Source organism: Podarcis raffonei, chromosome 17 (assembly GCF_027172205.1).
Source record: "Podarcis raffonei isolate rPodRaf1 chromosome 17, rPodRaf1.pri, whole genome shotgun sequence".
Classification (NCBI taxonomy): Eukaryota; Metazoa; Chordata; class Lepidosauria; order Squamata; family Lacertidae; genus Podarcis; species Podarcis raffonei.
The window spans coordinates 19649629-19665573 of NC_070618.1; the positions used below are offsets into that span (position 1 = coordinate 19649629).

At 40.9% G+C, this 15945-nt stretch overlaps 1 protein-coding gene across 40 annotated transcripts in view; it reads left to right on the forward strand.

Annotated features, from left to right (window-relative positions):
- The first annotated feature begins 3987 nt into the window (after positions 1–3987).
- The window catches only part of PTPRD (protein tyrosine phosphatase receptor type D), a 1152007-nt gene continuing 1140049 nt past the window's right edge, over positions 3988–15945 (forward strand). For 17 of the 40 annotated variants that reach the window (XM_053371583.1, XM_053371574.1, XM_053371582.1 and 14 more), the window contains exon 1: positions 4733–4905. The gene's annotated coding sequence lies outside the window, so the exon portion shown is untranslated. Of the gene's footprint in view, positions 4004–4256; positions 4493–4731; positions 4906–15945 lie in introns of those variants that run through there. The other 23 variants (XM_053371568.1, XM_053371581.1, XM_053371572.1 and 20 more) reach the window with 6 other exon arrangements.

Here is a 15945-nt window from a genome sequence, read left to right on the forward strand (position 1 = left end):
ATTACTTTATGAGGACATCATATTTGAAATATCAAAATTAACTTCCCTAGTTTAAAAAAACATGCAGGAGAAATAGACAGTAAGTTAAAAAAAATACAGAGAGCAGTCAGTGATTGAAACTTTGGGAAATCATGCAGTTCCGTGTTTGCCCTTTTTTATTCAACACATTGACAAGGATGCTATTGGATTTCTCATTAGTGCTGAGAGATACTTTAAAAGCAGACTCGCTAACACTAAGCAGATTTGCATGCATGTGGACTGAGGCCATTATTGGAGTCAGGACCTCCAATAAGGAGTGTTGCTACTCTTTTTACATGCTCAACTCATGAAAATTAATCAGATGAAGACTTTCACCAACTCCCGTTTACAGAAAACAACTGCCCTGCTTGATGTCAAAGGTACAAGCAAGTAGATTCAGTAAGCTCTTTTGGGTTTTATGGGTTTCAGAGCTGAATTCACTTCACCTTGTAGTCTAGTATTTATATATATGCTTCCCATTATGTGTGAAGGGCACATGTGTTGAATTAGATAGTATTTAATTTTAAAACTCTGAAGCCAAGAATGGATTAGGTTCTGCAATTTCTTTAAGAAGTGCATCTAAGGATGTAGGAAGCTGCTTTCTACTGAATCAGATCATTGATACAGTGGTCAGTGTTATGACCAACAGCAGTTCTCCTGGGTTTCAGGTAGGGAATCTCCCTCATCCCTATGTGGAGACACCTGGGATTGAACCTGCTACTTCTGCATGCAAAACAGATGCCTGGCCACCGAATTTATACATGCCACTCAGACCTAATGGGAAAAGAGCTTTTGTACTTAATCACAAATGACAATCTGATAATCCAATTGTATTTCAACTAAAACAAGTTGAGGAGTACATCCATTTGACTACATACGGTACCTTTTACAAAAAGAAGTAACATACTTGCAAATTGGGGTGCTATTGTTATTGTTTATTTCTTAAATTTATATACCACCCTATACTCACAGGTGTCAGGGTGGTTCACAAGATAAAATTACAATATAGAAACACAAAACACATAATCAAAATATAAGCAGAATAGCCAAATAACCCCCCAACACACAAAAACAGTTTAAAACTTTTTTTAAACAACAACAACAATTTATTATTTATACCCCGCCCATCTGGCTGGGTTTCCCCAGCCATTCTGGGCGGCTTCCACAGAGACCAAAAATATACTAAAATGTAGTTTAATTATGTACACCACATATTAGTTGGAAAAACACTGTGTTTTTAAAGATGTGCACATATGACAGGGAGCCCAGATCATCTGATTCCCTGGCACATAGATGCAACTTTAAAAAAAATAATATGCATGTGCATATTTACATGTTTTAAATCTAATGAATCCAGGGGCCATTAGACAGATACTGGCTGGGTCTTCCATTCATTAGCATACCTTATTTCTTCAGGATGATGGGAAATCTGTGACCCTTCTGACAGAGGTACTTCACATGTTTTCTCTCCCAACTCTTTACCCCCTGTTGGGTAATCCTTCCTCTGATGCTCCCTCCCCTGTGATTCCAATGATGATTCCCCACCCCCACCCCAATGCTTAATAGCAGCATGGAAGGGTGGACATTTCCATCAAAATTGGAGGGGAGGGAGAGAAGGTTAAAAACTTTCCTCCCCCTGCAATTCCCCCTGTGCTGTTCAACTGCCCAGGGAACAACACCTGAAAGTGGTGAAAAGGAGAGTGAACTACATAAGGATTTTAATCCTTATCAGGTGTCTCCACAATGCATGGCTGATCTGAAGGCAGCCCTGTTCAGGGAAGTTTTTAGCGTGTGTTATATTGTGCTTTTAGTGTTTTTTTGTTGGGAGCTGCCCAGAGTGGCTGGGACAATCCAGACAGATGGACGGCATATGAATAAACAAATATCATCATCATGATCATCATGATCATCAATGGCATGGTATGGTGTGAGCCATGTTAAACTAGGCAGTGGGCCAGAATCAGCATGGGGAGTGCAATTTGCACCCTTCTGAACAAGAGATGCAGGTGGGGAGGCATGTTTCTTGGAGACTATGCATACTGACCGGCGAATGTGCACATTGCCCAGAGAATGCACAAAACGGGAGTTGATGTGTGCCCATTCCACAGAGCCTGTGGGGAAGTTATGCATAGTGACAGGGAAATGTGCACACTTTCCTCTTCGGGGAAGGATTATGTACAAGACCTGATGGATGTACATACACTGGTACCTCGGGTTAAGAACTTAATTCGTTCTGGAGGTCCGTTCTTAACCTGAAACTGCACCACTTTAGCTAATGGAGCCTCCCGCTGCCGCTGCGCGATTTCTGTTCTCACCCTGAAGCAAAGTTCTTAACTCGAGGTACTATTTATGGGTTAGCGGAGTCTGTAACCTGAAGCGTCTGTAACCCGAGGTACCACTGTAATGGCCGTTTGCTTTGCACAGCAACGACTCAACTTATCCCTCTATCTCTCTCCCCCCCCCCAAAAAAAAGACAGACTTCTTGGAAGGTCCTTAAGTCTTGTGCATTTTCTCCAGGTAAAATTTCCCCGGACATTAACAGGGTGAAGGAGAGCCTTTAAGTGGGGGGAAGCGGGTGGAGAAGCCGCCTCTCCTTTGCTCCGAGAAGGCTGCTAAGGCGAGAGGGCCGCAGCGTGAGGCGGCGGCGGCGGCCCCGGCGAAGCTGAAGCCCGAGAAGAGTTGGGAGTCGAGGCGCACGCTGGAGCAGCAGTCAAAAGCTATGATATCGACACGCTCAGCTGCATCTTGTTAAAAGCTTCCTGCGGGTTGGCAGAACGAAATCTTTATTTAAAACACACAAAGTATCGTCAGGGGAGAAAGAAGCGGAAGGGGGAAGACGGCGAGGGGGCGGGTTAGGTTGGAAAGGGGGAATCGACGCGCTCTCTCGGTGAAGCCAGCGAGCGAGGGAAGCGAGCGAGGGCAACCGGCAGGAGGAGCACACGCCGTCGCCGGGTCGGGCGCGCCCGAGGCGGCAAGCACCGGCAGGGCGGGTCCTGTTCAGCGCTGCCCTCTCGTCCGACGCGCTCTCCTTCCCTTGTAAACGCAGCTCCTTGGGGGAGAGCGAGGGCCTTCCTCGTATTAATAGCCTGGGAATCATCTGTGCTTACACCTGGAAGAGATCGTGAGGGGGGAGGCGGGAAACCAGGCAGCTCCTCTGAAAGCACCCATTCCCAGCCTTTTTCAAAGTGGTGACTAGGGTCATTAGCACCGTGAAGGTGTATTCTTTTCATGCCTTATTAACTGCTTCATCGTCCAGGGCGGCGCGGAGGGGGGGCAAAGGACATAAACCCGCCAAAGAGAGAGGGAGGGAACGACGGGTTTTAGGACAGCAGGGAGCTGGCCGTTGTATCGGAGCGTAACGGGATAGCGGAGAGAAGGTCCGTCCGCCTCTGGGCCCCGTTTCCCCTCACCAAACGGAGCGCGCGCGCCTCGAAGTGCGCCGGCGGGGGAAGAGGCGCGAGGCAGAAAGTTCATGAAGATGTATGCTCGCTCTCAGCTTGTCTTTTCGCAGGGGGGGGGGGGCAACCTCCCACCCCCACCAGCCAAATCGCGGGTCTTATATGAGGGGGTCACAAAAGGGAGAGGTGGAGCTGCTTCTTGTCAGGACTGAGAGGAGCGCGGAATAAAGTGGCGCCTGAGGTGACAAGCGTGAGAAAAGGAGGGTCACTTTCCAGCGAAACCGCCTTTGTGTTACACGTGTCCCCCACCCTCACAAAGCATTCCGACACCTTCAACCTGCCGCCACCCCTCTTCTCCCCACCCCTCTTTCTTGGTGGTAAAGCGCCAACAACCGTCTCGAGACGATAGTTTTTTCCGCTCCCTGGGCGGTCTTTCCTTCCGCACCTCAGAGCGCCCCCCTCTTCCTTTCCCCTGCGGCTTTTGGCCGAGTATAGGCAGGCACCGGCGAGCGCGAGAGAAAGAAAGCAAGAAAGCGCCTCGCCTGGAGCCACTGCCAGCCATCAAGTGGCTCGTTAAGGAAATGCAGGTGAGTGTGAGGAGAGCGGCTTCAGCTGCTGCTTCTGCTGCTGGTAGCGGCGGCGGTGGGGATGAGCCCTAGCGAGGGAAAGAGAGAGGAGCTCGTCTTTGCGCGTGCAAGGAAGGGGACGCTTTTTGTGTGTGCGTTGCTGCCGCCGCTGCCGCCTCCTTTCCCTCTCGCCGGCGGGAGGAGCGCGCCGGTTGCCCCTCTCTCCCCGCGCCCTGCGTGGGTTTCTTCGGAGGGCTGCTCTTCCACAGCACCGGCGTCGACTCCCCGCTATCCGTTTGCTCCGCTTCTGCCAAGGAGCTCCTGACTTCCCAGCCTCCGCGCGCGCTGGCGCGCACACACACAAACACACACTCCTCCTCTCGCCGTCCCTCGCCTTTTATTTATTTATTTTGCCCCCTTCTTCTTTCTTTTAAAAAAAGAGAAATCTTTCTCCTCGCCACTACACCCCTCCTCTTCTCTGGCAGCCTCAGCGCGAGGGGAGAGTTGCAGGTACCGTCTTCGTCTTCTTCTTCGCGCCCTGGCAGAGCGGCGAATTGGGCACGGCGCGCGCGAGACCCTCTCCTGAGTTATTTATTGAGGGGTGGGAGAACGGCACCCGCTTCGCGATTGCGAGGAGAGAGGGAGGGGGGGAAGGAGAGCACTTGAAGCGCCCGCCCGCCCGCCTCTCGCCCCTCCTCCCTCTCGCGCTCTTCTCCCCCTCCCTCCCCCGCACCCAGCCCTCCTCGCACCCGCAATCTTCTCTCGGCACCAAAACAAACCTGCTGGGCGTGTGACATGTGGTTGTCTTTGCAGTTCATTCGTGGCCTTTGTGGAATAGGAGCACTGCTCGTAAGGTGACCGGCAGGAGCGGAAAGGAAAGACTCCTTAAGATTTTCCGGAGAGGTCCGAGCTGGCTGCATTTAGTAAGTCGGTTTTCTTTCCTCCTAGACTCTTTATTTTGTGTTTTGTCTCTTTCATCCCGTCTGCCCCGTAAGCAGATGCGATGCTGTACATACAACATCGCGAGTCATGTAACTTAGGGGCGGCGGCGGCGACCATTGGTAGTGTGCGTGGGGTGGGGGGGTTGGGGGGGAAAGAGTGCATTGAGCTTTTTTTATTCCTCCTTTTTCTATATCGTGAAGCTCAAATGTCATAAGAGTTACAGGAGCAATGCTGTTGCTTTTGCTGGAGATGTTAAGTCCCGAGTTAGGACATATAGGAACATTCATCTGAACCAGCCCCCCCCCCCCCCCCGTTTTCCAACAAAGAGATGTTCTTCAGTAGACACCTAGAGGATTTTAAATGGAAAGGTAGCACTAGGTGTCAGTTAAGTCTTTAAGTACCAATACACGGTAGCAATATAGTCTTGTGGTTTACTTGCTTGGATACAGTTTGTCTTTACCTTAGCCCCATTCTTGGCTACCCTTGCCTTTTGAGACAGATTTGTAAATGTTAAGCATTGCCTACATCAAAACAGTGTTTTGATTTGAAAGTGGCACATGCAGGACACAACTTAGGCTCCAGATGCGGTGTTATTTTGTGCTGAGTATCTGTGTGTCCTGTGGGAGAATGAATTTGGACAAGGCCATGGAGGCTGTGTGATTGAGGTTAGTTAATGACAAGGAAGTAAGAGCTTTGCCTGACACAAGGGGTACCATCTTGGAGCCTAAGAAACATCTCTGCATTAAAAAAAAAGTTTTAAGAGCCTTATTCCACTTGGGTCAGACAGACGGATTGTAGCTGGTTTGGTTTGGGTTTTGTTGACCACCTGAAGGGGATCTGAGGATTAACTGATTGCAACTGGACAAAATAATGAGCAGTTAACATAGCCAATCCAAAAAAGTGTGTGTACACACGAACACATATACAGAGAGAGAGAGAGAGAGAGAGAGAGAGAGAGAGAGACTGTTTTCAAATATTTAATAAAACCTTTGTCAGTGGAAATAGAGTTGAGTCAGTTCTGAATGTACTAGGTTGAATCAATAACATCTCAGCATTGTTTGTTATTGCCAAATGGATTTTGATTAGAATAATTTTGTGCTCCTAGGCAAAAAAAAAAAATGGTACATGCTGCGGATCGCAATATCTACAGTCATGAATTAAACTCTCTTTTTTTCTAAAATAGAAACTACCTGTCTCATGAAAGATGATGTGGCAGCAAAGATTATTTAATGAGTAATGCTTTCATTGTTTTAATATTCCCAAGGTATTTAGGATTCACTATTTTCAGAGTTCCAATACCCTAGACAAACTACATTGAACATGCATTGCTCCCAAGATCAAGTGTGACCATTAATGGTTGATTTTGAAAGTTTCCTCCTTATACTACTGCCAATGGCTGTACTGAAACATGAAAGTTTTATTTCTTGCAATACCAGTTTTCTCACTAGCACTTCTGATCAGATTTGTAATATGCACTGTGCTAAGGCCAATTAGGCAAAACTGGCTTAAGATATTAATACTAGCACAAAGTATTGCTTGGCATGTACAGTTAAGTCAGAATTGCTTACAGTTACCAAAAACATAATGATGGGAGTACTAGGAGAGCATAGACTGCTAGTTCTAGGAAGAATGAATTAATGTTGGCTTCATGGTAGCTGGATTAGAATAGTTTTAAACAGCAGCATTTGTGGCCATCTAAAGGTTATTTAATGGTCTTTGAAACATGAAACAACTGAATGTAAGAGAGCTTTTCTTGCAAAAAATAAGTGTCTTGTCAGGAATTGTATTGAGACTACACAAGATGGTCAGGTTCGGTTGGCTTATTAATAAAAGTGGTTCACAACACATTAATGTATTCAGCCAAGCCAAGGGATTTGTTTGCTAGTTTTGCAAAATATTGTTTAGCACAGCAGTGCTGACTATTGTTGTTTGAGACTAGGATGCATTATCATTTTTTTGAAGTATTTTCTGGAAACTGTTTCTTCTTTTTTTGGCATGTTCTTTGAATGAGCACACATCTGATGGGAATGCTGAACCCTGTCTTTGAAAATTGTATTTATATCACTGGAATGGCTTGATATAATTTTCCTGAAATGTATACTTGTGCATATTGTGTTTAATATCGTGCAATTACGTTTTGATAGTATAAAATACAGGTGAACAAGAAACTGTTGTGGGCCAGTGCATTAGGGCACAGATGAATTATGGGGGTAAAACCTTCTTCCCCTTTTGTGCTGTAAAGGTACTTGCATTTTTGAAGAGGATAGAATAAAGTTGCTGGTGTCAGCAGTAATGCATTTCATTATGCAATTGTTCTTGTTATTCAGATCAGATAATGGCCTGATGAAATACATAAGCAGTCTACAGGGAATGAATGATTAATTTCTCTAACGTGTGCTTACTATAGGACTTCTAATAAAGTACTGTCTACCAGTTCTTGCTTACAGTTGCAGTTAGTGGAGAAAAATAGTTTTCTGTACTTACTGTTGTTGTGTTAGTAGTACTCATTTATTCTGTTAAATAAAAGAGGATCCTGAATTCAATAAGTTTGGCCTAATTCGTAAGAATAATAAGGTACAGCAATGACCCACCAATTCATTTTGTGTAACCTGTGGGTGTTCTGAATAAGCAAAAAGCAAGCAAGCATGATGCTCATGTAAAAATGGCATATGAAACATATTGTTAAACACAGAATGTCTAGCTATTTCTTATAACTAGGTGTACCTTTTAATAACTTTCTTCCCAAGTTAAAAACAAGCAAACATCCTAACATAACTACTAATGACTCGAACACAAAGCGTTCTACCAGTTTCAGGAGTACTCTTGAAAATTATTGAAAGTATTCAGTAAGTTAGATTCTTATTATTTGTCGTCCACGGGCATTGCATTTTAAAAAGTTTTATGTTTAGTATGTGTCATGAAAATCGACTAGTCTGTTTAGGATAAGCCGTGAGGATTCTTTTCTTTCTTTCTTTCTTTCTTTCTTTCTTTCTTTCTTTCTTTCTTTCTTTCTTTCTTTTTTTTTGAGCAAAAGAATTTAATTTGTCAAATCAACTCCATGAAAACGTAGCATAAACAGAGATGTTAAGAGTATCAGCTGTTGGAGCCGGTTAACAATGTAAGGTTTCACTGAGTTCATTCCAGCAATCTTCTGCACCCCCACCCCACCCCCACAGTTATTGTTGGACAAATTTTGTAAAGTACTTAAGCTGGTAATTTTTTATCTCCAAGAACTAGTAGATATACTAGTGTGTATACCTTAGAGGTCTTTCAATCCATTTTACATTTGTCTCTCTCCCAACAAACAGATGCTTTTTGCTTTTTTTTTTAGGTAAAGCATAAAATGCATTTTTATTTTTGAAAGTTTTCCTGCTTTTCTTTCATCAGCATGAGGTTTTCTGGTAGGATCTTTGTTGAAGTTGATGAAGAACTGTTTGTTTTAGGCAAAATTAAACTGAAGGAATAATTGCATCATTTGGCAAGGCTCTAAACCTTTCTGGGTTTGTAATGTAAATTTCAGGGTGTTTTTCTATATAAAGTGAGCACACCCAAAATCAAGAAGATAAAGGAAAGTCTTGCTCATAATGGGTATCTCAGTAGTAAAGTTTTGGATTAGCACAATATAATAATTATTTTTGAAATTCTAAGAACAGAACTTGTGCAGCTTAATCTTATAGATCTACTAAAAGATCATTGTCAGTTCAATGGGACTGATTCTCAAGTAAGCATGCATAGGATTGCAGCCTTGGTATATGAAGTACTTTATATGAGTTTTGTAGTAATAGCAGCTTTGATACCATAACAGTATATGTATTATGTAGTGTATTTGTATAGGGTGACCTGAGACAACACTATAAAGTGCAATGCTAGTATTTTTAGATACATTACCAAGTCAAAATGTTTTAACCGGCAAACTACTGTGTTGTGGATGAAATTGGGTTCTCCAGTTTATACTAAGATGTATGAATTGAAGTTTAGCTGAGCATTTGGCCCTAGTTAAGTTAAGCAATTGGCCTATTAAAAATTTAAAGAACCACTTCTATTAATGCTATCATTTATCAAATTGCAGTGAATTTTTCAGTTGTCGGCCACTGTTAACTAGAAGTGCAATTCCACAAATTGCAGCTGTTATTAAATAAGTTTGATGTCTTGTGGCAAGTATTCGTGATAAAAGCTGCAAATAATTCAGTTTTATCAAAATAAATGATACAAAAATTCAAAGCACAGTATGAACAATGCTCAAAATTGATAAGTAATTTGTTGTAATGAAGCTGTGTAGAATGCCTGCTAGCAATGAGCAGTGTGACATCCTATTCATGATTAATAGATATTCTTTATGGGCCCCATCCCTTAATCTCTAGGACTGTAAGTGACAATAAGATTAGTTTCTATATATCAGGAGTCGTGGATCAAGTGTTCACAGAGCATAAATTTTATGTAGGTGGCAATTTGGACGACTTTGGACTGGGGAGCTATGTACTGTAATCTTCATATGGGTTTGGTATGTAGAGATGATATATTTGAGCAAATCTAAATTGCATAGGTAAAATGATGCTAATGACACTTCATCAACTGAAATATCTACCATGACAGCGATATGACCTCTTTATTAATTCAATTACTTTGTAGAGCGTTAATATATTGAAAAGTTTTACAGTAAAGAATGCAGTCACATGGAGCACGTTGTACTTCAAACATCCTTAACTAGAAGCGTAATACCTGGATTTTAAATGGAGCTGATGGCATCAGAATGTAAAATACAATTCAGGATTTGGAGCCATCCACAAGTATCACATTGAAAAATGACTTGCTGTATACTGAAACTCTGTAACTTAAGGCATGCAAACACTATGTAACATGCTTTAGGTAAGACACAGAGCTGCAAATTTGGCCTTTGTTTTTTCCCTTCTAGGTTGCTCTTTCCCTTGTGTGAAACATGAATGAGAGCAGGATATTTATTGTGCAAACTGGAATTCAAGGCAGAATAAGGCTGAAATACATATACATACCTATTTGGTATGGAATCTTATTGGGCACAGTGGGGCTTCAATCCGAGTAAATATGTATAGATAGCCATAGATTTGGTTTAAAAACTAATGACCAGAGTTTCGGTTCTTCCAAATAAGATATAATTAAACAAAGGGTGGGGGGCTTTTAGCGTGTTGTGCCCAAGTTTTTACTAAGCCCTGGAAAGAAACATGAGAAGCAATTGATCATGCCTGCTTTGAGAGAGCACATAAGCACCTGTGCTTATGAGAGGTACCTCGACTGCTGTACTAATAGATGTCCTCCAGTTTCTCAGTTGTGTTCCTTCTCTGAGAAAGAGGCTTCCACCCACCAGCACCCCTTCTCAGGGCAGTTGAGTATTTCTTTAGAACATCCGTTGGTGTGGAGACCTGAGCTTACAGTGTTGTTGTAAGATGGCTAAGGATAGTGGTAATAATAATAATAATAATAATAATAATAATAATAATTTATTATTTATACCCCGCCCATCTGGCTGGGTTTCCCCAGCCATTCTGGGTGGCCTCCAACAGAACATTAAAATACAATAACCTGTTAAACATTAAAAGCTTCCCTAAACAGGGCTCCCTCAGATGTCTTTTTCTTTTTTTACATATCCTTTTCTTTTTTTCATTACTTTAAATTAATTAAAACATATGCAACAATTACAGAAAAACAAAAAATAAAACAAACAACAAACATTTAGAGAATGGTCTCTGAGAACAGCAAAAATTTTTTGTCAAAGTATGTATTGCTAAGACCACCACCATTTTAACAAGCACCAAATAATGGATAGGGTACCATCCTTTGCCTGGATCGTTGGCCATAAAGAGAAATGTATATTGTATCAGTGGCAGTTATGGCCTACAGGAGATTGTATATTACATGTGTTTTTCTTACCAGTCAATGTTTATCCAGCACTCTGCAACCTCCCTGGTGGTGCATTTTCCTGATCTCAGAAAGCTCCATGGAAGGAGCTAGCTCATGACACCTTCCTCTGGGCTTTGATTAAACATGGGCCTCCAGGAAAGCTGTAGAGTTCAGACCACTGGTGAGATTATTTGTAGAATGAAAGAGTGTGGACACTCATAATCACCCCCTTGACCATCTCAAAATTAAGGTAAATACATATAAAATATTGAACCCCACCCATAGGAATTTCGCTTAACATATGCTCTCTCCTTTGATAATCTCCAAATACAGTTTTCTCATGTGGAGAATGATTTTTCTTTCTTTTTTTTAATGCAGGATGACAGAGCCATATTTCCCTCAAATATTGTGCTTGATGTTTCCTTTTCTGCACAACCCACTATCAAATACTGTATTTTCATGGAAAATAACATGTTGCATTAAGTGTCCTCTCCAAGAGAGAATACACCTTGCCAATGCTGGAGTCCAGATGATAGGCTTGTTAATATATGGGCATTTGCTGATTGCATTAACGACAACTGAAAGCCAGTGTAGGATAACAGCTATTTCAAACTTGGTGAACAGAATAAATATTGGTGATCCTGAGGGGGTCACATAATCTAGGTGAAGCATTGCAGGACTGCTGAAAATGAAGATACACAAGGGAACTTTATTTTGCCTAGGCAAGATTTATCTCCCTTCTGGTCCTGTCCCCCTCCCCCAACTCCAAACACTCAGCTGGACAAGCTTCTTTTAATAAGTGTTTCTGTGACTCATAGCTATTTGTCAAACTCCTGCTAATGTTGGTAGTCTTATTCAGCACTTCATATGCTTTGTCCAGGGAACTTAAGACATTCTCCTTGAATTGCACTTATGGTTAAAATGTGTTGGTGACTTCAGCTACAAGAGATGGGAACAGGGTAGTTAACTCCAGTTTTATATAAAAATCAGGGTGGGATTGTTCACATTGGATAAAGGACATGATGCGACACAGAATTGGAAGTTACAATTTTTTATGATTGTATGTTCTTATTTTAAGTTTAATAATTACAATTCTGCCTGTCTTTGGCAAAAAAAGAGCCCAATATAGCTATAACAATATCAATATGCTATATTAGTACAATCAATTCCTGGTTAAGAGGACAGGCACACACATTTTCTGCATATAATTTTATTTTATTTTGAAATAAAAATGCAGGAAACAGAACACACACACACAACTATAACAATACAATTAAAGGAATAAATAAACTAATTAATTCTAATATAATTAGAATCACTCATGAGACAAGTGAGTCAATGACTATATATATATAAAATGTATGCATCGTTGTCAGAAGAAAATATAGCTAACTGCATTCCACTGGAATTTTATCAGAAATGTGAAGTGCTTCTGCACATGAATTAAATGGGAACCATGGTGCCATAAACCACACACGCACACACACATGAGGATTCCTGACTTGCTTTACTTTCTGAGTAAATTTTATATAATGATTGTCTCCCAAACATAATGAATTTATTGCTGTTTAGATGGTTGATTTGGAGACTTCCAACTGCATGCTTTACACATCTTTGTTCCTGTATAGCACTGTTTAAAAGGTCTTTGTGTTAGGAATCTAGGGTTATTAGGTTCAAAATGATGAATAAACATATCTTTTGGGATTACTGAGATCTAATGTGGATAAATTCCTAGCAGTGATCAGAAACCAAGTTCCCATCAAAGGTGAAAGTATGAACTAATCTGTTTGCACTTTACAACAATACTGGCGATAGTTGGGGTGTATTATAGGAAGTCTTGCCTCCTGAGAACTTTCAGTTGTATCTAGCTTTGGGTTGTATAGCAGGCATGGTGTAAATACACTCCATCTGATGGTTTGAGTAACGTATATTACATCTTTGTCACCTGTTTCTATGGTAAAAAATAATTGCAGTTCTTTTCTGGTATGGGCAGGGGGAATTGCTCTGAATATTTTTGGGAGGGAGTTGCCACTTTCCTTACTGAGTCTCACTAGGAAGCGCAGCTAGTGGGAAGCTGTGGAAGAGCCTCATGTCACTTCCCAGAATGCCTTGCAAGTGATGGGAAATGATGTACTGTAGTATCACTGGCAAGTCATTCAAGGGAGTGTAGGAGGTGGCAAGCTGTGAAGACAGTATTGCACCCACCAGGAATAGTGTGCAGTTTTCTTTTTTATGTTAAAAAAGCAAGTAAAATCGGAAAGCCTTTGCTTACCTTGACCAAGGTTAAGTGGCAGCCCCCTCCAGAACCCCCTGCCCCATAGTTTTTCATGGTTTTCATATCACCCACCCAACAAATTGTTAAAATAATTTTTTAGCACAGATCTACTTTAACTACAAGTGATAATATTGTATACTGTAGCAAATACTGTCTTGCCATTCATTAAAAAATCTATGCTGTTGGGTTGTCAGTGAAAGGAAGAACTTCTCATGTCATTATCCAAATTAGCTATGCTAGAGCTTCACTTTTTAATGATTGTATATTTTGGTAATAAACTTTTTGCACCATTCTGACATGGCTTTTCATGGCAAACCTATTTCCTTACTGAATCTCTTTTGAAAAAATAAACTCATTTGCATTTATTCATTTCAAATTTATTTCCATAGAGTTCAAATAATTCTACTTCAATAGTTTCAAGAATTTTCATTGCAGGGCAGTGACAGTTAATTTATTTAGAGATTAATAGTTCTTATTTAAGAGAAAGGTGTATACCAAAGTTTGATGCTCTTGAAGTGTGGACTTAATTTTTTTTAAGGTGTCTAATAGAACCAAACATTGCTGCAGAAAGATTCTCTAGGTATTATAGTTGCCCTACTCATTGATTATCTACTCAGAGAATGATATCCAACAAATATTGATTAACTGCTGGGAGGGAAGCCTGATAATACATAAGGAGAGCCCAACTAGATCAGATGAAAGGTCAAGCTAGTCCAGCATTTTGTTCTCACAATGGCCCACCAGATACCTATGGGTAACCCACAAGAAGAACATATGTGCAATGGCACTTGACTGCCCATGATACCTAGTAACTGGTAGTAGGGGGAAACTCCATGGCCATTGTTACTAGTAGCTACTTACAGCTTCATCCTTCAGGAATTTGTCAAATGCTCTTTTGAAGCTATAGAAGTTGGTCACCTTCACCAAATCTTCAGGTAGCAAGGCCCCCTAGTACTTTTCCTTTAAAGCTCAACCTAATCTTGAACTTCAGTGTTGGCTTGTTATGATGAGTATGCCAAGTTTCCTGCCAGATATTTGTAGCATGAATGTAAAATGTGGCGGCAAAGGGAGTGAGCGAGTGCCAACAAAAATCGCACTTCCCACTTTTTTGCCTCACTTACCGCTCCTTCATTTCTGTTCCTGTATTTTTTGTTTCAGCTTTGAAAAGAAGAATAGGGTTCTGTTCCAGTAATGGTTCTTGTCTACAAAAGCTAGAGAATGAATGTGAAGAGCAGCTTTCATCTGCCTTCAAAAACAAGGGATGCAAATCTTCAGACTATACAAATGATGCTCATTTATGTGAGAGCTAAATAAATTACCCATAGAATCTGAAGTGCCATGAAGGAGCATAGACATTCTGGAAATCCTTGACCTTCCCGCCAACTTTTATGCTATGTTGATATTTTGAAAATTAGGAAGTAAATTTGAAAGGACCAAAAGGATAGCTCCTGAAGTGGAAATATGTTAACTGACTTCTTTAATAGTCACAAACTTTAACATTGAAATGTTGCATATTGGGTTTCCCAGCTAGATGGGGGGAAATGGTTTAGGTATAAGTATTGGGTGTGTATTTGTATTGTTTTAAAAACCATTTTTGGTTTTTCCTACATGAATGTGAATCACATTGAGACTTATGTCAAAGCTGATTTTTCAGTCTTTCTTGTGAGAATACGTTACCTTTTCATTTATATTGTTTTCGCTTGTACCTACAATAGCTGTCCATGGCACTTAGTGATGTCATTGCAAAGGCAAATCTAACAGATTATATAGCATTGTGCCATCATCCCCTGATAGGCACCCCTATCATTTATTTTATTTATACAAATATTTATATACTGCTATATCACCAAAATGTATCAAAGTGGTTTACAACAGTAAAAATATGCCTTGCTTAAGAAGAAAGAGGCTGCTGTCAGGGGAAAACTAGGGCTTATGCAACCATATCAAGACCAAAAAAAGTTCTCAAACAGTATTCTAAAGATGTAAATATTTATATACGTAGCTAAGATGCATATATCTATCTCTATATCTATCATCTCTCTCTCTCTATAGATATATATATACATGTACATAGATATAGATAACTTATTAGATATATAACTAATTAGATATGAAGCTTATTAAAGATACATAACTTATTAGAATCACTATTTTAAATCCAACAATTAAACTGAATAAGATATGGCACAGTCCTAATAAATACAAATATGCAATGTGAAGTTTTGTGATGGAGAGCTCATTCTGTATGAATTTCTTTTAAAATAACAGAAGGCAAATGGTGAAATCCAATCAGGATTCAGTGAAAATGAACACCCAGTTAAGTGTGTGTTGTTTCTGCAAGTATCGATATGCTGGCCATTGTGCCTACAAGATCTAAAGATTTCTAAAGTTTCCACCCTGAGGCCAGCCTATTGATTCACACACTACTTATATTTTAGGATGATTGTCCTGCTTTAAGTATGGAGTATATTATTAGGTGCAAGACAAACTGTGAGTCGTTTCTTTGTAATTATAAGCGAACTTTCTCCATCCATTTAGAAATAGAGATTTTCTTCAGGGGTAAGCTTTATTTAGGCATCCAGTTTGCAAGTGTGTGAGCAAACATGCCAGGGGAAGTGGATGAATGATGTGCTGCTAAACTCTGCTCCTTTCAGTATATCACCTTTGTACTGTTTCTCAACCCTCTGTAAGCAGGAGGGCAGATGTCTGTGGCATGAGCTTCCATGAGTAGAGGAGGTTTCCCATTTCTGATCTTTGCCTTCAAATTCTTAGAGGTCTGTGAACAGTACAGTGGTGATGCACTTGAGGTCACAGAACTTGGAACCTCTTTCCCTCCCCTTCACATGTTTACTTATGCTCTTGAAAATTGAAC